The sequence below is a fragment of the Triturus cristatus genome, chromosome 5_2 (genome assembly GCF_964204655.1).
Source record: "Triturus cristatus chromosome 5_2, aTriCri1.1, whole genome shotgun sequence".
NCBI classification, from domain to species: Eukaryota; Metazoa; Chordata; class Amphibia; order Caudata; family Salamandridae; genus Triturus; species Triturus cristatus.
Window position 1 is genome coordinate 338,328,910 of NC_140588.1, and position 24,307 is coordinate 338,353,216.

General features: G+C 47.7%; 1 protein-coding gene and 1 long non-coding RNA gene across 2 annotated transcripts in view; one reads left to right on the plus strand and one right to left on the minus strand.

Annotated features, from left to right (window-relative positions):
- Nucleotides 1–24,307, plus strand: part of LOC146822954 (serpin B10-like) — a 454,260-nt gene that overhangs the window by 371,685 nt on the left and 58,268 nt on the right. The gene's annotated exons all lie outside the window — the stretch shown is intronic.
- On the minus strand, nt 3,472–6,602 carry LOC146822956 (uncharacterized). Its single transcript, XR_014961858.1, has 3 exons — nt 6,538–6,602; nt 5,252–6,234; nt 3,472–4,948 (listed from the first exon to the last, which is right to left on the minus strand). It is a non-coding gene; the product is annotated as an uncharacterized LOC146822956 (long non-coding RNA).

Consider the following 24,307-nt stretch of genomic DNA (forward strand, 5'->3'; position numbering starts at 1 on the left):
CCCCCCCAAAAAGTAGACATCACTAGTAAACAAATGAATAATGTATCTGACCCATTAAGGCTTGTTAAGGCACTTGTTTAAGTTGTCTTTGAAATGGCATAAGAAGGTGGGAAAAAGAGAATTGCCTGAGTGCACTAGTATGAAGAATATATTTCTGAGGAATTAGGAAAAAAGATACCTACTGTGGTACTTTTGGTGCTTCTTTAAGTATGAAAATAACCCCCAGAATGGAAACATTGTTTAGGACTAATACCCAATGCCTTAGCATCTGAAAATCTCTTGAATTTTACTATGCAGAACAAAATTGCCAGATTCTCTGAAGGCATCTTTAATATAAGGGAAGTACTATCTGGCCAGTTCAAAAAGAAAGCAAAAACAACGGACGAGTCCCAAAGAGAAGAGTATTTCAGTTTTGAGGGAATACTCAGCAGAATACATGTCAGGAGTCTACAAACTAGCACATGTACACCCACTTATCTATATGTTCCACTGAAATACTAACTCTACAAGCAATAGTTCTTGTAAGAAAGAACTTCAGGTGACAAGAGTCCTAAAGAATGAGAACAAAAGATGCATCTGCTGAAATTAAATTTAAACTTTTACACCATTTATGCATGTGACACAAACCAGCTATATAGTAATGTATGCTAATTCCTGGTACAGTTTCTTAGTGATAGACAACAGTCTGTGTCAATTAAATCATTACAGTTGTATCTGTTCACCCCCATGAGCACAAAGAAAGCCCTCCCGCCCCCTCCCCCTCAGAACTTGAAACAAGAATAAAAGAAAACAAAAATGAAGAAGAAATCTACAGCGAGCTGCAATTAACTGTGTATGGTACTCAACCAGTGGGATGATAGCTGAACTATCTTATGTGAAGCGTTATCTATCTGGGAGGGGTGTCTGTGGGGCCGAGGGTACGTATCTGCCCGCCGAGGCAGCCTCGTGGAGACAATCAGATTTGAAAAAGGTGCAACGCCCTTGTTCTAGACGGGCATGCCAAAAGTGGCAGCCCGGTGGAGAGATAGCTGGTTAATGAGCCCCACGTGTATTCAAAGTTTTTGAAGTTGTCTCGGAAGATATCGCTCACCCTCTCCATAGTTATTGCCTGCCATAGCCATGCGTGCCATTGTGTGGTGGATGGCGCCTCAATTTTCTTCCAAGCCGCTGACACTGCTATTTTGGCACCCCCAAACATAGCCACATGATACCATTACCTGCTTTTGTATGATGTTTTAGGGAGTCTGACCTGAGCCCTTGTAGTACATGCGAGATAGTCTCTGGTATGGGGTAGCCCAGGATTTCCTTAATTTGAGCTAGGATTTCGGACCAGAACGGGCGAATGTTCGGGTATTCCCATCAGATGTGGTGGAAATCCCATAAAAACCCGCAGCCTCTCCAACATAGGTCCAAAAATCACAAAAAGTACACTTTCTGGATCTAGATGTAGCTTCCAGTCAGATTGAGTGTAATTTCGTTTTTTGCAGTAGCACTGCTTGCAAAGGTCTCTTGAAAATGCATGGAAACTTTGTGTTTTGGGACCCCCCTTTTTCTTGGCCCCTGCTTGACGAATCACCCTAAAACTTTCCATACACAAACTAGACAAAAAGAGTACATTTTTGGAAATTTTCATGAAGATTCGTCACATGGTGCCAAAGTTATTACCAAATCAAAAAAAGCCATTTCCTATGGAAACGCCTACCTAGCTATAAGTACCTATAAATATATCAGTAATGTCATCTGTAATGTCATTTGATATGTCATCAGTGATGTCACTGACCATGTCATGAATGAAGTAATATGTGACGTAATCAGCAGTGCATTGCGGGGTCGTGAGTTATAGTTAGCTCAACTAACTATAACGGCTGAATTTCTATGGTTTTGTACAAGTGAAATGTGCAACTAATTATAACGTCCCTGAAACCTATGTTTTTTTCAGTGAATTTCAAAGGTTTTTTAAATGCTAATTTGTAACTATAACATCCCTGAAACCTATGGTTTTTTCCAGTGAAATTCAAAGGTTTTTAAAATGATAATTTGTAACTATACCGTCCCTGAAACCTATGTTTTTTTTTGTGAATTTCAAAGGTTTTTTAAATGCTAATTTCTAATTATAATGTTCATTAAACCTATGTTTTTTTCAGTGAATTTAAATTATCATTCCATTCTCAACCTGGTGAAAACAGCCGATATCGCCAGTTTTCCAGCAATAGCTTCCGCAAAACAAAATCGCCACAAAAGAGAGCAACAACTGACGTTAATATTAATAATAAAACAGGCGATAAGCTGCGTTAGCAGTAGGAATGTAACATCTGCCTTTTACTGGTGTAAAGTAGGACGCCTACCTACAGTGTGAAAGGGAGTCCAGCCCAGAATCACATCTGAAGACGAACTCATGTCATAGAGCTACTGATCATGCACCTCCACATCCAAGAAGGCCACAAAACTTACTGCCACCACCCTCAGGACTTTCCCCCGGACCACCCCCTACTACCACTGAGGCAGCGCACAACAGGACAGCGAACCTTCCAAAAACGGCATGGCCCCTCAGCCACCCAAATGTTGTGAGATGTGGCAACCAAAAATGTGTGAAGGACGCAAGTCACCCACCAATAATAATACACACAATATCACGTGTAGTGGTGATGTGCTGGAGAGACCTCACTATACAGAGCACAAACCTCTCCATGTGTACATATACTGCTGATGCTTGTAGTGTTGTGGAAAGTGGATGCAACCATGTTACCTCAGGCAGTGGGGAAGATCTCGGTCATGTACCTGTGCTGTCGTCCCCTGTAAGCGGAAGCGCAGTGGGATGGTCCAACGTAAGCCACTCCAGCGTATAAGTGTGACTAAATAGGCCGGGGCTCTGGGTGTGGTTCACTTCTGTGAAGGCCAATGCGTCTGCCAGAGCGGCAGGCCTCACCCTGCCACGTGGCTGCTGCCATGACTGCGGGCCTCCTCGATACAGGCCCCTGCGAACACAGCGGCACAGCACCGCAGAGTTACGTCTGCAAAACACTACTGCCTTCGATCTACACTGTAGACAGCAGGGCTCACAATTCAGATGGGGTCACGATTGCAGATGATGCAGTCCAGTAGGCAAGACACATTGCTCCCAGTACGGCCCACCTGGCCCACGCATCATCGCAGGCTGCGCACACGGTGAGCGCCAGAGTTATCACTAACTCAGTGCACCACAAGTCAATGCCACGTGGCCTTATTAAGGCAGAATTCATAAGACATAAAGACATTGCTACCAGTGCAGTCTGCCCGGACCACGCATCATCGCAGGCTCCGCACATGCCGAATACTTCTGAAGCTCAACTCAACGCCACGTGGCTGTGGGCCCTTGCTGAATATGAACAATAGAAACGTGTTTGCTTTCCTTTTCCGGTCGCACAGCATTTCTTTGAAGTTTAACTCTTATTCTCAAAATCTCCGAAAATTAATCCATGTACTCCTTGAACATATGGTGACTTCTTTTATTTAAGATGGTAAATCACACGTGAGACATAATGTATTCAACTGCTTCTCATGCCACAGATATGCTCATCCAAGCCTTTTTCTGGGCACGCCGGAAAACATAAAACAACCTCAGAAGTGACTCATCCTTTACCCAATGTATTTCAAGCTTTAATTAGCTCTTCTTCAGGGGTTTCACTATAAACAAGAAAACATAAGTCAATAAATTATACTGCCAGTTCATTGAAACATACATTATGCATTTTTTTAACCAATATTCACTGTTTAAAATCCGTGTCATGTATTGCAGCTAGCCCTCAAATAGCGTCTTCCCTCTAAATTATAACTGTATGTAACCTAAAACCATCGCCTTGAGGCCCTTCACTCTGCCGCCCCTTAAACTTTCCACGTAGTTGTTAGAACCCTCTATCAATAACAGCCCCTATTCATCTCCTGTAATCTAATGCCAAAATTACGGTTCACATACTCTTGGTCACATACCTTAGTGTTACTCTGCATCAGTGCTCCAAACTGCACCTCTCTGAATTGCGGCACCTGCCTTTCATTTCCATTTCCTTTTAAATCAAGTGACATGACCCCTCCTATCTCATTGAACCAATAGTAATCAACCTCCCATAGAACTGCCATTATAGTAACTACATTCCCCACAATCCTGTGTTTTCAGCCAAACTGTTCTAAAACAAACAATCCTAGACCCTCAAGTCACGATCGAAGTGACCGTTTCCAACCTCCCAGTTCCTCCAAGCAATGAAACTATATTACCCCGCCCTCCCCTTTGATGTTGAATAAAACGCTACTCGTTCGATATAACAATCCATAAATACGGGCTGAAATCTGATGTATTCTGCAATGTCTTCCAACTCAAATGCCATTTAGTTAAATGCAATTTGTACATGTCCGTGAACCTTCAATTTACGACAAAGTTCCTGGTATTACTGAGATGTATATCTCACGTGTGTCTTCATGTCCAGTTGTTAACTGTTTGCAACTTGCGATCTCTTCTGGGTGCAACTCATAGATAGGGCAGAATCCAAACGAAGTTTACATCAAGTACTAGAGTGCACTCCTTTGTGTTTTCATTTTCTTTTCTTTTTGTTCCAAGTACTCAACTGCGCGTGCAGCCCAGGTTGCGTGATCCGCCCTGGTTCATGCTTGACAAATATGAACAATAGAAACGTGTTTGTGTTCCTTTTCCGGGCGCACAGCATTTCTTTGAAGTTTAACTCTTATTCTCAAAATCTCCGAAAATTAATCCATGTACTCCTTGAACATATGGTGACTTCTTTTATTTAAGATGGTAAATCACATGTGAGACATAATGTATTCAACTGCTTCTCATGCCACAGATATGCTCATCCAAGCCTTTTTCTGGGCACGCCGAAAACATAAAACAGCCTTAGAAGTGACTCATCTTTTACCCAATGCAGTTCAAGCTTTAATTAGCTCTTCTTCAGGGGTTTCACTATAAACAAGAAAACATAAGTCTATAAATTATACTGCCAGTTCATTGAAACATACATTATACATTTTTTTAACCAATATTCACTGTTTAAAATCCGTGTCATGTATTGCAGCTAGCCCTCAAATAGCGTCTTCCCTCTAAATTATAACTGTATGTAACCTAAAACCATCGCCTTGAGGCCCTTCACACTGCTGCCCCTTAAACTTTCCACGTAGTTGTTAGAACCCTCTATCAATAACAGCCCCTATTCATCTCCTGTAATCTAATGCCAAAACTACGGTTCACATACTCTTGGTCACATACCTTCGTGTTACTCTGCATTAGTGCTCCAAACTGCACCTCTCTTAATTGCGGCACCTGCCTTTCATTTCCATTTCCTTTTAAATCAAGTGACATGACCCCTCCTATCTCATTGAACCAATAGTAATCAACCTCCCATAGAACTGCCATTATAGTAACTACATTCCCCACAATCCTGTGTTTTCAGCCAAACTGTTCTAAAACAAACAATCCTAGACCCTCAAGTAACGATCGAAGTGACCGTTTCCAACCTCCCAGGTCCTCCAAGCAATGAAACTATATTACCCCGCCCTCCCCTTTGATGTTGAATAAAACGCTACTCGTTCGATTTAACAATCCATAAATACGGGCTGAAATCTGATGTATTCTGCAATGTCTTCCAACGCAAATGCCATTTAGTTAAATGCAATTTGTACATGTCCGTGAACCTTCAATTTACGACAAAGTTCCTGGTATTACTGAGATGTATATCTCACGTGTGTGTTCATGTCCAATTGTTAACTGTTTGCAACTTGCGATCTCTCCTGGGTTCAACTCATAGATAGGGCAGAATCCAAACGAAGTTTACATCAAGTACTAGAGTGCACACCTTTGTGTTTTCATTTTATTTTATTTTTGTTCCAAGTACTCAACTGCGCGTGCAGCCCGGGTTGCGTGATCCGCCCTGGCTCATGCTTGGCAAATATGAACAATAGAAACGTGTTTGCATTCCTTTTCCGGGCGCACAGCATTTCTTTGAAGTTTAACTCCTATTCTCAAAATCTCCGAAAATTAATCCATGTACTCCTTGAACATATGATGACTTCTTTTATTTAAGATGGTAAATCACACGTGAGACATAATTTATTCAACTGCTTCTCATGCCACAGATATGCTCATCCAAGCCTTTTTTTGGGCACGCCGGAAAACATAAAACAACCTCAGAAGTGACTCATCTTTTACCCAATGCATTTCAAGCTTTAATTAGCTCTTCTTCAGGGGTTTCACTATAAACAACAAAACATAAGTCTATAAATTATACTGCCAGTTCATTGAAACATACATTATGCATTTTTTTAACCAATATTCACTGTTTAAAATCCGTGTCATGTATTGCAGCTAGCCCTCAAATAGCGTCTTCCCTCTAAATTATAACTGTATGTAACCTAAAACCATCGCCTTGAGGCCCTTCACACTGCCGCCCCTTAAACTTTCCACGTAGTTGTTAGAACCCTCTATCAATAACAGCCTCTATTCATCTCCTGTAATCTAATGCCAAAACTACGGTTCACATACTCTTGGTCACATACCTTAGTGTTACTCTGCATCAGTGCTCCAAACTGCACCTCTCTTAATTGCGGCACCTGCCTTTCATTTCCATTTCCTTTTAAATCAAGTGACATGACCCCTCCTATCTCATTGAACCAATAGTAATCAACCTCCCATAGAACTGCCATTATAGTAACTACATTCCCCACAATCCTGTGTTTTCAGCCAAACTGTTCTAAAACAAACAATCCTAGACCCTCAAGTCACGATCAAAGTGACCGTTTCCAACCTCCCAGTTCCTCCAAGCAATGAAACTATATTACCCCGCCCTCCCCTTTGATGTTGAATAAAACGCTACTCGTTCGATATAACAATCCATAAATACGGGCTGAAATCTGATGTATTCTGCTCAGGCAGTGGGTAAGATCGCGGTCATGTACCTGTGCTGTCGTCCCCTGTAAGCGGAAGCGCAGTGGACTGGTCCAACGTAAGCCACTCCAGCGTAGAAGTGTGACTAAATAGGCCGGGGCTCTGGGTGTGGTTCACTTGTGTGAAGGCCAATGCGTCTGCCAGAGCGGCAGGCCTCACCCTGCCACGTCTGCGGGCCTCCTCGACACAGGCCCCCTGCGAACACAGCGGCACAGCACCCCAGAGTAACGTCTGCAAAACACTACTGTCTTCGATCTACACTGCAGACAGCAGGGCTCACAATTCAGATGGGGTCACGATTGCAGATGATGCAGTCCAGTAGGCAAGACACATTGCTCCCAGTACGGCCCACATGGCCCACGCATCATTGCAGGCTGCGCACACGGTGAGCGCCAGAGTTACCACTAACTCAGTGTACCACAAGTCAACGCCACGTGGCCTTATTAAGGCAGAATTCATTAGACATAAAGACATTGCTACCAGTGCAGTCTGCCCGGACCACGCATCATCGCAGGCTCCGCACATGCCGAATACTTCTGATGCCACTAACTGTGCAGCTCAACTCAATGCCACGTGGCTGTGGGCCCTTGCTGACCATGCCTCTGCCCTACACTGCGGTCAGCAGGTCTCATAATTAAAATTGATTCTTTATTCATCAATTACAGAGTCCAGTAGGCAACTAGCTACAACATCTTCCAAACCTACACAATATCCTTTTAGTATTTTTGCTTCAAAAACCTTTTGGATATCTATTATAGCTTTAGTACAATGACCAAATTCATCTTGCAAGTCCAAAGGAACACTGAATGGCAGTCTACACTGCGGCCAGCTGAGCTCACAGTTCAAATTCAGTCTTGATTCGTTAATTTCAGAGTCCAGTAGGCAATTAACTATAACGTCCCCGAAATCTACACATTTCGACAATGTATTCCATACATATTTCATCTTTTGTTACCTACACTGCGGTCAGCAAAGCTCACAATTTACATTGAGACATGATTTATTATTTGCAGACAGAATTGTACTCTATGTCCTCGGATTTTGTGAAGAGGAAGTGACAAAAAGGATTCCTCGATGTGTGTGCTGACTACTGCCTTCCATCTACATTGCGGACTGCCGGGCTCACAATTCAGATCGAGTCGCAATTGCAGATGATGCAGTCCAATAGGCAAGAGACATTGCTCCCAGTGCGGCCCACCCGGACCACACATCATCGCTGGCTGCACACACGCTGAATGCTTCTAATGTCCCTATCTCAATGCAGCACAACTCATGGACCCTTTATGATAGAAAATTTTGTGTATAATTTAACATCTGGTGTCCCTACCTCAGTGTACCACAAGTCATTGACCCTTTACGATAGAATCTCTGTGTCTGATCCAATGATTACTATTGTACTTGTTGCCAGCACCAACCATTCCCGGAGGGCTGGCTTACACTCACCCCACACGCATTCAGCACAGACGTCACTGGACATGTGACCATGGTAATAAAAATCAGTCGAGCACACATGCCCGTACCCAGTTCTACTATCTATCTGTGTCCGTTTGTTCATTATGTATGCAGCATGCTGCCCCTGGGCCCTACCGGATGTATGTCGTTACAACGCACACTTTTACAACGCATGCACTTACAACGCATTTTTTACAACGCACAATCCATTACAACGCATGACATTACAACGCAGGACACTACAACGCATTTTTAAAAACTACCTTTACAACGCATTTCCATTACAACGCATACTACCTTTACAACGCATACCATTACAACGCATAATATTAAATTGCATTTAAGGTAAGTATTAGATAGTATAGGGGTAAAAATTACTATTCTAACTCCAGGGGGTGCAACAGTAGGGTAAGTGTTGGATAGTATAGGGTTAAAAAATACTATTCTAACTCCAGGGGGTGCAACAGTAGGGTAAATGTTGGATAGTATAGGGGTAAAAATTACTATTCTAACTCCAGGGGGTGCAACAGTAGGGTAAGTGTTGGATAGTATAGGGGTAAAAATTACTATTCTAACTCCAGGGGGTGCAACAGTAGGGTAAGTGTTGGATAGTATAGGGGTAAAAATTACTATTCTAACTCCAGGGGGTGCAAAAGTAGGGTAAGTGTTGGATAGTATAGGGGTAAAAATTACTATTCTAACTCCAGGGGGTGCAACAGTAGAGTAAGTGTTGGATAGTATAGGGGTAAAAATTACTATTCTAACTCCAGGGGGTGCAACAGTAGGGTAAGTGTTGGATAGTATAGGGGTAAAAATTACTATTCTAACTCCAGGGGGTGCAACAGTAGGGTAAGTGTTGGATAGTATAGGGGTAAAAATTACTATTCTAACTCCAGGGGGTGCAACAGTAGGGTAAGTGTTGGGTAGTATAGGGGTAAAAATTACTATTCTAACTCCAGGGGGTGCAACAGTAGGGTAAGTGTTGGATACTATAGGGGTAAAAATTACTATTCTAACTCCAGGGGGTGCAACAGTAGGGAAAGTGTTGGATAGTATAGGGGTAAAAATTACTATTCTAACTCCAGGGGGTGCAACAGTAGGGTAAGTGTTGGATAGTATAGGGGTAAAAATTACTATTCTAACTCCAGGGGGTGCAACAGTAGGGTAAGTGTTGGATAGTATAGGGGTAAAAATTACTATATTATGCGTTGTAATGGTATGCGTTGTAATGGTAGTATGCGTTGTAATGGAATGCGTTGTAAAGGTAGTTTTTAAAAATGCGTTGTAGTGTCATGCGTTGTAATGTCATGCGTTGTAATGGATTGTGCATTGTAAAAAATACGTTGTAAGTGTAGTGCGTTGTAAAAGTTGCGTTGTAAAGGTTGTTCCCCTATGTAACTTTGTCTCGGTCATTGTACAAGTACGTATGTAGAGACTGGATGATTAGAGTACTGCAAGGAGAGTGTATAGTGAATTTATAAGTCCGTGGGGATTGGCGGAGTGATTGTACAAGTACATATGTTGGAGCAGCCTAACTCCGACAACGAGCTTGTCTCTAATTGGCTGCCCTCCATGTCCCAAAAACTGAATTTTGGGCTTTGCTTGGCCCCGTATTGCTACGCTTGCGACCCGGGTGACGGCAGCACTACAACAAGAACACCCGCATCAGTTGATTCCTCATACAGCTCACGATGGAGCCACGCCCATAGCTCCGGAGTCATTCTTCACAGCCTCACGCAGGGCTGGCATACGCCAGGCCAGCCCACTCTACTTATGCTTACTGGGAAGGACAACAACACTACTTGGCCCAGATTTTCGTTGCAGTGATCTTCTGGTCACACCCTAGTTGTCAGTACGCCACAGCCACTCCCTCACGGCTAGTATACACCCACACCACACCCATCCAGCACAGGCGTCACAGGACATGTGACCCTCCAAATAAAAAAGACCCGTGCTCAATACGATTTCAGAGTTGCTCGCACCGGATGCACTGCCGCCGACACAGGCACACCGGCATCGGACAGTGACTTTCGGTCCACTGAGGTACAGGTACCGTAACTGCTGAGCGGGTGTGCAGCCTGTGGTGATGGCCCGTCCCGGCGGTCTGGATAGCTCAGGTTTTGTGTGCCCTGCTGGACTGTAATGAAGGCCTGAGCCATCACACAGCGCAGGGCTACCGTCACGTGGCGTCGTCTCGCTGGTCACTGCGTTAGTGGCACCACAAGGGCTGAGCGGGTGTGCAGCCTGCAATGAAAAGCCCGGTGCACTGGTATGTCCTCTGCCATGGTGAAATCAAGACCCAACACCAAATGTGAGACCTGGTGGCCTGCGGAGCGGGGCTGCATGATATGCATGGTGTCCTGTCCGCGAAAAGGTGAGCAGTGAGGCCTGGGTGCACAGGGGTGGGCAGACACCTCTGGGCGGCGGGAGTGGATGATGTACAGCAGCCTGGATTTACAAATGCGGAAGAGCGATTTAGGCGTGCACAGTCGTATATACTCTGCCATTACTAATTCTGTACTATGTTTCAGATGTGGGAGCTTGAGGGCTCCACTAGTTCCGGGACGTAGTTGGAAACACAGCGGTGGGGTAAAGGTGAGCTGTGAGGGTTTTATCCACAGTATGGGCACTCACTGTCCCTCTTCATCTCTTCCTTTCTCTCCTTCACACTTTTTCTCTCTCTCTTTCTCTCACACTGTTTCTCTCTTTCTCTCTCTCTTCCTGTTTCTCACACTCTTTCTCTCTTCCTCTCTCTCACTGTTTCTCTCTCTCTTCGTCTCTCTCACACTTTCTCTCTTTCTCTCTGTCTTCCTCTCACTTTTTCTTTCTCTTTCTCTTTCTCTTTCTCTCTCTCTTCCTCTCTCTCTCACTCTTTCTTTCTTTCTCTGTCTTCCTCTCTCTCTCACTCTTTCTTTCTTTCGCTCTCTCTTCCTTTCTCTCACTCTTTCTCTCTTTCTCTCTTTCTCTCTTTCTCTCTTTCTCTCTCCTTTGATGGACGCATGACGCACAATCTTATCTTTCTTTTTGTCTTGCAGGCTGTGATTCACAAATTGTCAAGGGCGGCCTGCGATGATGTGTGGCCATCCTGGTAATCAACACCCACTCTGAATTTTGAGCTCGGCTTGACCGCGTGTACGCAACGGCTGAGGAGGTTGCTTTAGCCCGTGGTGGACCCTCTTACACACACGCCAGAGGTGGAAGGTGAGCAGAAAGGCTTCTTTCCGCAGCAGCGGGCAGTCATCTCTGGGCGGTGGGAGTGGATACTGTGCAGCAGCCTAGGGGCATAAGAGCGCACAGACACCTCTGACCAGTGGGAGTGGATGGGGTGCAGCAGCCTGAATGCGTAGCGGCGAAACAGAGAATTACGTGTATGCAGTTGTATGTACTCTGCAATTACTAATTCTATACTATCTTTTAGATGACTAAACATGAGGGTGCACTTTGTCCTGGTACGTGGTTGGAGACACACCGGTGGCAGAAAGGTGAGCTGTGAAAATTTTCTCCAGTGTCAATACTCCCTTTCCCTCTCCATCTCTTCCTCTCTCTCTCATTCTTTCTTTCTCTCTCTTCCCCTCTCACACTGTTTCTCTCTCTCTTCCTCTATTACAATGTATCTCTCTTCCTTGTATCTCACTCTTTCTCTCTTTCTCTGTCTTCCTCTCTCTCACTCTCTCTCTCTCTCTCCCTCTCTCTCACTCTTTCTCTCTCTCTCTCTTCCTTTCTCTTACTCTTTCTCTCTCTCTTCCTCTCTCTCACTCTTTCTCTCTCTCTTCCTCTCTCTCACTCTTTCTCTCTCTATTCTTCTCTCTCACTCTTTCTCTCTGTCATCCTCTCACTCTTTCTTTCTTTTCTCTCTCTCTCTCTTCCTCTCACTCCCACTGTTTCTCTCTTTTTCGCTGTCTTCCTCTAACTCTTTCTTTCTTTTTCTCTCTGTCTTCCTCTTTCTTTCTTTCTCTCTCTCTCTCTCTTTCTCTCTCCTTTGATAGAGGCATGACGCTCAATATTATCTTGCTTTTTATCTAACAGGCTGTGATTCACGAATCGATGTCCCCCCCAACACCACCACAGCTGAACGCGTGTAGAGCCTGCGATGATGCATGGCTATCCTGACAACGCCTGAGAAAGTTGCTTCAGCATGTGGTGGACCCTCTTCCACACACGCCGGTGGCGGAAGGTGAGCAGAGAGGCTTCTTTCCGCAGCAGCGGGCAGTCACCTCTGGATGGTGGGAGTGGATAGTGTGCAGCAGCCTTGGCGCACAAGAGCACACAGACACCTCCGAGCAGTGGGAGTGGATGGGCTGTAGCAGCCGAAGTGTGCATTGGCGAAACAGAGAATTAGGCGTATGCAGTTGTATGTACTCTGCAATTACTAATTCTATACTAGCTTTCAGATGACTAAACTTGAGGGTGCACTATGTTCCGGCACGTGGTTGGACACACACCAATGGCACAAAGGTGAGCTGCGAAGATTTTCTCCAGTGTCAATACTCCCTCTCCATCTCTTCCTTTCTCTCTCTCACACTTTCTCTGTCTCTTCCTTTCTCTCATTCTTTCTTTCTCTCTCTTCCTCTCTTTCACTCTTTCTCTCTCCCTTCCTCTCTCTCATGCTGTTTCTCTCTCTCTCTTTTCCTTATATCTTACTCTTTTTCACTTTCTCTCTCTCACTCTTTCTCTCTTTCTCTGTCTTCCTCTCTGTTGGAAACCGGGCAACCAGGTTAGCAGTCACCAGGTTCCTAGCACAGTGGTAGCTTGGCTCGAGCGGTTGGGGTCAGGCACCGTGCTAAGCGTACGTCACACCCTCACAATAACCATGCGTTCATCCGTTCCAAAAACGACACTACACCGTAAAAATAATGCAAGTCAAGTTGAAAATATATATGTCTTTATCTTATTTTCTCTTAGTTGCAGGTTTCATTACATAAATACAATACAATAAGGTTTTCCTTTAAAAGAGCAGGTCAAATAAATAGTACTACATTGGAATTTCAATAAATAGGTTCAGGTCATCATTACGCAAAGAATAAATAGATGTGCAATAAATACAGATGGCAAATAAATACAGTCAGACAATAAATATAGTGCAGGAATAAATTAGTGGATGACAATAAATAAAGCACCTCAATAAATAAGGTAAAACAATCAATGACAGTTACAGTTCAAATCATTTTCATGAGGTCACTTGGTCTTACTTTGCCCATACACAACTTAAGGACACTTGGTTGACATGGGGGTGTCCCACCTAGATTGACCAAGGCTGGGGCCTAAGCTGAGGCAGAACAAGAACAATCTAAAGATCTGGCCCTCCAAACTACACAACCCTTTATGGAGGTCACTGTACCAGTCTCAGTTCACCCCTGGCACTCCCAGGCTGGTTCTAACACCCTTTTAGCCTCTGGGATGGTCTTTTAGGGCTCTACAGGGCCTCAGATGCCCCCTCTACCACTTACTGTCCTTTTCACGATGATCGACTCCGCTCGGCGCCATGTCGACGCCGTGAGGCGGCTCCGGATCGATGTCGCTGGGTGGTCTCGACTCGATGTCGCTGAGCGGTCTCGACTCGATGTCGCTAGGCGGTCTCGACTCGATGTCGCTGGACGGTCTCGACTCGATGTCGCTGGGCGGTCTCGACTCGATGTCGCTGGGCGGACTCGACTCGATGTCGCTGGACGGTCTCGACTCGATGTCGCTGGACGGTCTCGACTCGATGTCGCCTTCCGGCGTCACAGGGACTCGGGCTCCCCACTTCCTGGTGTCTCCGGAGTGCGATCTCCACTCCCGACCTCCGGCGCGCTTCACCTCGGTTTCCGGCGACTCCGGTGGGCTGACTTCACTCCCCCGTCGATGCCTCACCTCGACCTCAGGTGACTCTCCACTCGACCTCCGGCGCCTCTCCACGATTTCCGTCGGCGCCCTCACCTCGACCTCGGGTGACTCCTTACTCGACCTCCGGTGCCTCTCCACGACCTCCGTCGGCGCCCTCACTCGACCTCTGGCGGCTCCGGGTACGACGTCTGCTTCCTGTCAGCGCCGCTTCTCGACCTCAGGCCCCAGGTCTCCAGGCTTCTCGACGTCAGGACTCCAGGAGGACACTGCTGAACAGGTCAGGAACTTGCTGTTCTTCTTCTTTAAGGCCTGTTCCAAATATCCAGTCCTTTAAGATGGTTCTTCTGGTCTTGATCCCACACAGGGCTCTAGGTTGGGCTTGGTCAGTAGAGACTAGCATCAAGGGTGGGTTTCTGGACCCCACTCCAAGCACTGGTTTCCACCTCTGCTGCCTTACTCCGACCTCCTCCTATCTCTGTCCTCTCCCTTCTCCAGTCAGTTGCCAACTGCCACTCTGAGATGGCCTCCCAACATTCTAAACTGCCTCCCACTGTCACAGGGTTCCAGAATGTTACAGAAGGTTCTAGAAACCTCCAGTGGGTTCTGGTGATGTCACAGGTGGCCACCATTTTGTGTCTCAGGCCCTCAGACAGAAGTTCCAGGGGTAGGGAAAATGGCTCCCTGACCCTGCATCAACACTAAAAAGTCTGGTGGTTCCCAAAAAGGAAAAATTATACCAGGGTTTGAGGCAAAAGTGGGACAAAATAAATAATGATGAGGAGGGACCACCCAAAGGGCTGACAGGTCTAACACGCGTCCCCCCCAGCTGAAAGTGGGGAGAGCTACTCAACCCCTTGGGAGTTCTCATCACTAAGGCAGAAATACCTTGAGAGACCGTCTGCATTGGCGTGGTCCACTCCAGGCCGATGTTCCACCTGAAAGTCCATTCCCTGTAGGGAGATAGACCACATTAGCAACTTGGGATTCTCCCCCTTCATCTGCATCAGCCACCGAAAGGGTCTGTGGTCGGTCTGAACTAGGAAGTGCGAGCCAAACAGGTATGGCCGCAACTTCTTCAGAGCCCATACCACTGCAAAGGCTTCACGCTCTATTGCACTCCACTTCTGTTCCCTTGGAAGTAGTCTCCGGGATAGGAAGACCACCGGTTGATCCAGACCCTCTTCATTGAGTTGCGATAACACTGCCCCAATGCCATGTTCCGATGCATCTGTCTGGACAATGAACTCCTTGGAAAAATCTGGGGCCCTTAAGACCGGGGCCTCGCACATGGCTTGCTTCAATTTCACAAAGGCCTGCTGGCAAGCCTCCGTCCAGACTACCCGTCGAGGTTGTTTCTTGGATGTAAGCTCCGTGAGGGGGGCTACAATGGTACCATACCCCTTCACGAAGCGGCGGTAATATCCCGTGAGGCCCAGAAAAGCTCGGACCTCAGTCTGAGTCTTGGGGGGTTCCCAGGCCATGATTGCCTCGATTTTCGCCTGGAGGGGTTGCACCGCTTCCCTACCCACCAAGTGTCCAAGGTACACTACCGACCCCTGCCCGATCTGGCATTTACTGGCCTTGATCGTTAAACCAGCGTGTTTCAGGGCCTGGAGAACAGCTTGCAGGTGACGCAAGTGATCCTCCCAGCTGTTACTGAAGACGGCAATGTCGTCCAGATAAGCAGCAGAGAAACTCTCCATTCCGGCGAGGATCTGGTTCACCAGACGCTGAAACGTGGCAGGTGCGTTCTTGAGCCCAAAGGGCATCACGCAGAACTGGTAGTGGCCCTTGGGCGTGGAGAAGGCTGACCTTTCCTTAGCTCCATCAGTCAGAGAGATCTGCCAGTACCCGGAAGTAAGGTCAAAGGTACTCAAATATTGGGCAGCTCCCAGCCGGTCAATCAGTTCATCCGCCCTCGGGATCGGATGAGCATCAGTCTTGGTTACTGAGTTCAGTCCCCGGTAGTCCACACAGAACCTCAGTTCCGGTTGGGCACCCGGTGGTACAGCTTTTGGTACTAATACCACCGGACTGGACCAGGGGCTGCTGGAAGGTTCAATCACTCCTAGCTCCAGCATCTTAGTGACTTCACTGTGAATGCTGGCCTTCACCTTGTCTGTCATCCGGTAGATCTTTGACTTCACAGGTGGGCTGTCTCCTGTGTCCACATCATGGACGCACAGGTGAGTCCTACCCGGAACAAGGGAGAACAACGAAGAATACTGCCCCAGGACCTGGCGGCAGTCCTCCTGCTGTTCAGGAGTTAGGGACGGGGAGAGAATCACTCCCTCCACCAACCCATCCTTCTCTTGAGACGCAAATAAGTCGGGGAGAGGCTCGCTTTCCACGTCCTCCGCTCCGTCAGTCACCATTAACAATATGACTTCGGGCCTCTCATGGTGGGGTTTGAGGCGGTTGGCATGCAGCACCCGTAGGGGCTGACGAGGGGTCTTCAGGTCCACCAAGTAGGTAGCCTTACCCTTCTTCTCCAACACCTCAAAGGGTCCTGACCAGCGATCCTGGAGGGCGCTAAGCTCTCCTGGTTCGATCACCCACACCTTCTGGCCAGGCTCCAACTCCACCGGGTGAGCATTGTGGTCATACCACGCCTTCATCACTGCTTGGCTGGCTCCCAAGTTGTCAGAAGCTTGCTTCCACAACTTAGCCATTTGGCTCCGGAAGGCCAGCATGTAGCTCACCACGTCCTGGGGAAGCTTTCTGGGAGTTCTTTCCCATCCGTCTCTCACCAGGCTGAGAGGTCCACGCACAGGGTGCCCATACAAAAGCTCGAAGGGGCTGAAGCCCACTCCCTTCTGTGGCACTTCCCTGTAAGAAAACAATAGACAGGGTAGGAGGACGTCCCATTTCCTCCGCAGGCTTTCAGGCAGACTTCTGATCATGCCTTTCAAGGTTTTATTGAACCTCTCCACCAGACCATTGGTCTGGGGGTGGTAAGGAGTGGTGAACCGGTAGGTCACTCCACACTCCTTCCACATGGCCCGCATGTATGCTGACATGAAGTTGGTCCCCCTGTCAGACACAACTTCCTTGAGAAAACCCACTTGGGTAAAGATTCCCATCAGGGCCCTAGCCACAACAGGTGCAGTAATGGTCCTCAGAGGTATGGCCTCTGGGTACCGTGTGGCATGATCCACCAGAACCAGGATAAACCTGTGACCAGCTGTAGTAGGCGGATCTAACGGACCCACAATGTCGATGCCCACCCTTTCAAAGGGGGTGCTAACGACAGGAAGTGGTTCCAGGGGAGCTTTCAGCTTCACCCCTGTTTTCCCACTGGCTTGACAAGACACACACGTCCGGCAGTAGGTGTCGGACGACACTTTCATTTGAGGCCAATAAAAGTGTGGGACAAGCCGGGCAAAGGTCTTGTCTTGCCCCAGGTGTCCTGCCAAGGGGATCTCATGAGCCAATTCCAGAAGGAAGGCTCGGTAACGTTGAGGGACAACCAAGGCCCGTGACGATCCGTGCATGGGTGCCTTGGGTTCACTGTAGAGGAGGCCATCCTCCCAGTAAATATTGTAGTTCCCCTCAACGTTCCCTGCTGCCTGGGCTTCGGCCTGTCGCCTCAGTCCCTCAAGGGTAGGACACTCCCTCTGGCCCTTGCAGAATTCCTCCCTGGTCGGCCCTCCCTCCACGTGCCACTCGGCCGGGATGGGTAGGTTCTCCAGTTTGGTAACATCCCCCTCCGCGGACTCCTGGTCCATCTCCTCCGGTGGCCTATCCGTCACACGGGGCGCGGATGCCGAAGCAGGCTCCTCCTGCCTTCGGTTCTTCCCTTGATTGGCAGCCGGCGGTGCCTTTGTTCCAGGCTCACGTCTAAATGAACTCCCCCTCCGGGTAGTCGCAGACCTTGTGCTGACACAGGCCCAGTCAGGTGTACCCAGCATCTCAGCATGAGTCCGGTATTCCACCTCCTTCCAAGCATTATGCTCCATGTCATTCCCCAGCAGACAATCGACTGGCACGGCAGGGCTTACGGCAACTCGAAGTAACCCTGCAACCCCTTCCCATTCAAATGGAACCTCGGCCACCGGATAGTGGCCCATTCTGCCGTCAGCCATCGCGGCAGGGTGGAGTACATGGGGAATCACCTGCTCTGGAGACACCAGTTGGCTACGTACCATAGTCATACTGGCTCCTGTGTCTCTCAGAGCCTCCCCTCTTTGGCCGTTGATGGTGACCAACTGCCCATACTTTGTAGTATTTGCGGGCACCTGGATCTTAGGAACCATCTCCCGTTCTCCCAGGGACACTAAAGTGACACCCACCCGCTCCCTTCCCTTATCTAAAGGCATCTCCTCCCCGAGCACTACACTAGCTACTCCGGGGGCCTTTCCTCCGATGGGAGGGGGTGGTCTTTTCGGGCACTTCACATCTCCCTTATAGTGTCCGACACCACCGCACTCGAAGCAATGGACAACCCTTGGCTGCTGACTCTGGCCAGGATTAGGGTTTCTGGGTGGGTTAGCCCTAGGGGTGAATCCTGTTCCCTTCCCTTGGAAACTATTTTGGGGGCCTTTAGAGAACTCCGTTTTCTTTTCCCCTCCCTCTTTCTTCTGGGGGGCGCCCTGTCCGGTCTTTTGAGAGTCCCCTCCAGTCCCCCTTGTGGACACCCGGGTACTAGCCCAAATGTCCGCCTCCTCAGCAAGCTTCCGGGGATTGGTCAGCTTGCTATCCACCAGGTGTTGACGCAGTTCAGGGAAACATTTTTCGAGCAGGTGTTCCTTCAACATCAAATCAAACAACCCCTCGTAGTCCCTCACCTCACTGCCTTGTATCCAACCCTCTAATGCCTTCTTTGTATAGTCCAGGAAATCCACCCAATTCTGTGTGCCCAGTTTGTGGCTACCCCGGAACTTCTGTCTGTACTTCTCGGGTGTTAGTCCAAACTTCCTCACGAGCGCCACTTTCATGGTGGGGTAGTGGGTCTGCTCATCCTGCTCTAGGGCCAATAATGTATCCCTGCCAGCTGGAGGCATGAATTTATACAATCCCCCTCCCCAATACTTCTCTGGAACCCCATGGACTCTCAACGAGACCTCATAGGCCGCTAGCCACTTGGCGATATCATCTCCCGCACTATAGCTGGCTACTATGTCTTTCGGCAAATAGGGTTTGGGTTCCCTGGTGATTTCTCTTTCTTCGCTGCCACCATTAGGAACAGGGTGGGCCCCGACCCGTAGGATCTGGAGATCTATCTCCCTGAGCCTCAACTCGTGAGCCATCCTCCGTTCCTCTTTTTCATTCTCCAGCTTCGCCAAATCCCATGTGAGCTGTCTTTTCTCCCACCGGTCAATCAATACTGCTTCTGATAAGCCGCCACTAGAGACACTGCTGCCCTTCCTTGAAAGTGTTCTGGGCCCCTCCACTAGGTTCCCCACCTCAGGTTGGTACAAACCAGCCCCCTCGCTGTCAGGCTCTCCATCCCTATCCTCCTTCTCAACCTTACTTTCTCATCGTGCCTCCCCCCAAGCCCTCAAGCTGGTCTGGAGTTCACCCTTCTTTGCACCTTGGGGACAAAACACCCCCTCTCTCTGACAAAACTCTCTTGAGTTGGGTCACAGTGTAAGTTTCCAGATCCTCCAACACAAACTCCATTTTGCCCACTCAGGATAGAAGACAGTTGCTTACAGAAGCTATGCAGGGGGTACCTTTTGTAATACCTCCTCCCACCACCAGAAGTAAATTTGGAAAAAACAAAAATCGAAATTAGGAAGTCCGCTTGGAGAAAACTCCCGGTGTAGGTCTATGGACTAACCACAGTTATTGTCGAGTAGACGCAAGCACAGCTCGATCCCACCGCTGAACACCAATTTTATGTTGGAAACCGGGCAACCGGGTTAGCAGTCACCAGGTTCCCAGCACAGTGGTAGCTTGGCTCGAGCGGTTGGGGTCAGGCACTGTGCTAAGCGTATGTCACACCCTCACAATAACCATGCGTTCATCCGTTCCAAAAACGACACTACACCGTAAAAATAATGCAAGTCAAGTTGAAAATATATATGTCTTTATCTTATTTTCTCTTAGTTGCAGGTTTCATTACATAAATACAATACAATAAGGTTTTCCTTTAAAAGAGCAGGTCAAATAAATAGTACTACATTGGAATTTCAATAAATAGGTTCAGGTCATCATTACGCAAAGAATAAATAGATGTGCAATAAATACAGATGGCAAATAAATACAGTCAGACAATAAATATAGTGCAGGAATATGGTGGGAGTGGATAGTGTGCAGCAGCCTTGGCGCACAAGAGCACACAGACACCTCCGAGCAGTGGGAGTGGATGGGCTGTAGCAGCCGAAGTGTGCATTGGCGAAACAGAGAATTAGGCGTATGCAGTTGTATGTACTCTGCAATTACTAATTCTATACTAGCTTTCAGATGACTAAACTTGAGGGTGCACTATGTTCCGGCACGTGGTTGGACACACACCAATGGCACAAAGGTGAGCTGCGAAGATTTTCTCCAGTGTCAATACTCCCTCTCCATCTCTTCCTTTCTCTCTCTCACACTTTCTCTGTCTCTTCCTTTCTCTCATTCTTTCTTTCTCTCTCTTCCTCTCTTTCACTCTTTCTCTCTCCCTTCCTCTCTCTCATGCTGTTTCTCTCTCTCTCTTTTCCTTATATGTTACTCTTTTTCACTTTCTCTCTCTCACTCTTTCTCTCTTTCTCTGTCTTCCTCTCTGTTGGAAACCGGGCAACCAGGTTAGCAGTCACCAGGTTCCTAGCACAGTGGTAGCTTGGCTCGAGCGGTTGGGGTCAGGCACCGTGCTAAGCGTACGTCACACCCTCACAATAACCATGCGTTCATCCGTTCCAAAAACGACACTACACCGTAAAAATAATGCAAGTCAAGTTGAAAATATATATGTCTTTATCTTATTTTCTCTTAGTTGCAGGTTTCATTACATAAATACAATACAATAAGGTTTTCCTTTAAAAGAGCAGGTCAAATAAATAGTACTACATTGGAATTTCAATAAATAGGTTCAGGTCATCATTACGCAAAGAATAAATAGATGTGCAATAAATACAGATGGCAAATAAATACAGTCAGACAATAAATATAGTGCAGGAATAAATTAGTGGATGACAATAAATAAAGCACCTCAATAAATAAGGTAAAACAATCAATGACAGTTACAGTTCAAATCATTTTCATGAGGTCACTTGGTCTTACTTTGCCCATACACAACTTAAGGACACTTGGTTGACATGGGGGTGTCCCACCTAGATTGACCAAGGCTGGGGCCTAAGCTGAGGCAGAACAAGAACAATCTAAAGATCTGGCCCTCCAAACTACACAACCCTTTATGGAGGTCACTGTACCAGTCTCAGTTCACCCCTGGCACTCCCAGGCTGGTTCTAACACCCTTTTAGCCTCTAGGATGGTCTTTTAGGGCTCCACAGGGCCTCAGATGCCCCCTCTACCACTTACTGTCCTTTTCACGATGATCGACTCCGCTCGGCGCCGTGTCGACGCCGTGTCGACGCCGTGAGGCGGCTCCGGATCGATGTCGCTGGGTGGTCTCGACTCGATGTCGCTGAGCGGTCTCGACTCGATGTCGCTGGGCGGTCTCGACTCAATGTCGCTGGACGGTCTCGACTCGATGTCGCTGGGCGGTCTAGACTCGATGTCGCTGGGCGGACTCGACTCGATGTCGCTGGACGGTCTCGACTCGATGTCGCTGGACGGTCTCGACTCGATGTCGCCTTCCGGCGTCACAGGGACTCGGGCTCCCCACTTCCTGGTGTCTCCGGAGTGCGATCTCCACTCCCGACCTCCGGCGCGCTTCACCTCGGTTTCCGGCGACTCCGGTGGGCGGACTTCACTCCCCCGTCGACGCCTCACCTCGACCTCAGGTGACTCTCCACTCGACCTCCGGAGCCTCTCCACGATCTCCGTCGGCGCCCTCACCTCGACCTCGGGTGACTCCTTACTCGACCTCCGGTGCCTCTCCACGACCTCCGTCGGCGCCCTCACTCGACCTCTGGCGGCTCCGGGTACGACGTCTGCTTCCTGTCAGCGCCGCTTCTCGACCTCAGGCCCCAGGTCTCCAGGCTTCTCGACGTCAGGACTCCAGGAGGACACTGCTGAACAGATCAGGAACTTGCTGTTCTTCTTCTTTAAGGCCTGTTCCAAATATCCAGTCCTTTAAGATGGTTCTTCTGGTCTTGATCCCACACAGGGCTCTAGGTTGGGCTTGGTCAGTAGAGACTAGCATCAAGGGTGGGTTTCTGGACCCCACTCCAAGCACTGGTTTCCACCTCTGCTGCCTTACTCCGACCTCCTCCTATCTCTGTCCTCTCCCTTCTCCAGTCAGTTGCCAACTGCCACTCTGAGATGGCCTCCCAACATTCTAAACTGCCTCCCACTGTCACAGGGTTCCAGAATGTTACAGAAGGTTCTAGAAACCTCCAGTGGGTTCTGGTGATGTCACAGGTGGCCACCATTTTGTGTCTCAGGCCCTCAGACAGAAGTTCCAGGGGTAGGGAAAATGGCTCCCTGACCCTGCATCAACACTAAAAAGTCTGGTGGTTCCCAAAAAGGAAAAATTATAACAGGGTTTGAGGCAAAAGTGGGACAAAATAAATAATGATGAGGAGGGACCACCCAAAGGGCTTACAGGTCTAACACTCTCTCTCTCTCACTCTTTCTCTTTCTTCCTCTCTCTCACTCTTTCTCTCCCCCTCTCTCTCACTCTTTCTGTCTCTCTTCCTCTCTCGCACTCTTTCTTTCTCTCTCTCTCTTCTTCTCTCTCTCACTCTTTCTCTATCTCTCTTCCTCTCACAATGTTTTTCTCTTTCTCTCTTCCTTGTATCTCACTCTTTCTCTCTTTCTCTCTCTCACTCTGTCTCTCTTTCTTTGTCTTCCTCTCTCTCTCTCTTTTTCTTTGTTTCTCTTTCTTTCCCTCTCTCTCACTTTTTCTCTCTTTTTTTTCTCCTTTGCTGGACGCATGACGCACCATCTTATCTTTCTGTTTGTCTTGCAGGCTGTGATTCACAAATGGTCCAGCGATGACACGACATGGCTGTACATAGTTTTATTTCTTGTTGTTTTGTTTTAATAAAATGTATTATATGTAAATCCATACATGACTAAGATTCTTTTTTGTCAAACCTCACAAGAATCTCCTTATTAATAATTTTACAACATTACCCAATTTTTTACGTTCCAGATTCCCTAACGTGACTGTCACATTTGTTTGTGGGGGGTGGGGGTGATGGGGGATGGCGGAAAACCAAAGCCGCTGAAGAAGGGATTTAATCTCCCGATACGCATCTGGCGTTTTTATTTATGGATTTGCACTCCGGACTGAGAGCCTGCTGGCAAGCTGTCAAGAAATTAGTTGAAGCCAAGATTATTCGTGTGGCCTTTTTTCAAAGGGGTTCCTGTATTCAACGTAATGTTTAAACTGCCGGCCCGGTCGTGAGAAGAGGCCCACCATTGCAGCGGGTCCATGCTGTTACCAGGAGGTTTCAGCAACAGGACGAACGATCTGGCGCCCCACGGGGGGTTCCAGTGATGCTTTCATTGACAACTGAAAAGCGGGGCAGGCATCCGTCTTGGCTGCACTTCAATCCACTTGGATGTTAATATTGGTTTCACTTTAAGCAATGACAGCGCACCCACTGGGGATGACGAGGTGTGCACTATAGTTTCCAGAAGGCCATAGTGATGGCCACGCCCATCTGTGCAGGAAGTATTTATATCACTGAGCGCAATCAAATGTGCTTCTTTGCCTTTGAAAACCAACGGAGCTGAAGAAGGGATTTCATCTCTCGAAACGCGTCTGGCGTTTTTATTTATGGATTTGCACTCCGGACTGAGAGCCTGCTGGCAAGCTGGCAATAAATTAGTTAAAGCCAAGATTATTCGTTTGGCCTTTTTTCAAAGGGATTCCTGTATTCGCCATAATGTTTAAACGGCCGGCTCGGTCGTGAGAAGAGGCCCACCGTCCATGCTGATACCAGGAGGTTTCAGCAACAGTACGAACGATCTGGCGCCCCGCAAGGGGGTTCCAGTGACGCTTTCATTGACAACTGAAAAGCGGGGCAGGCACCCGTATTGGCTGCACTT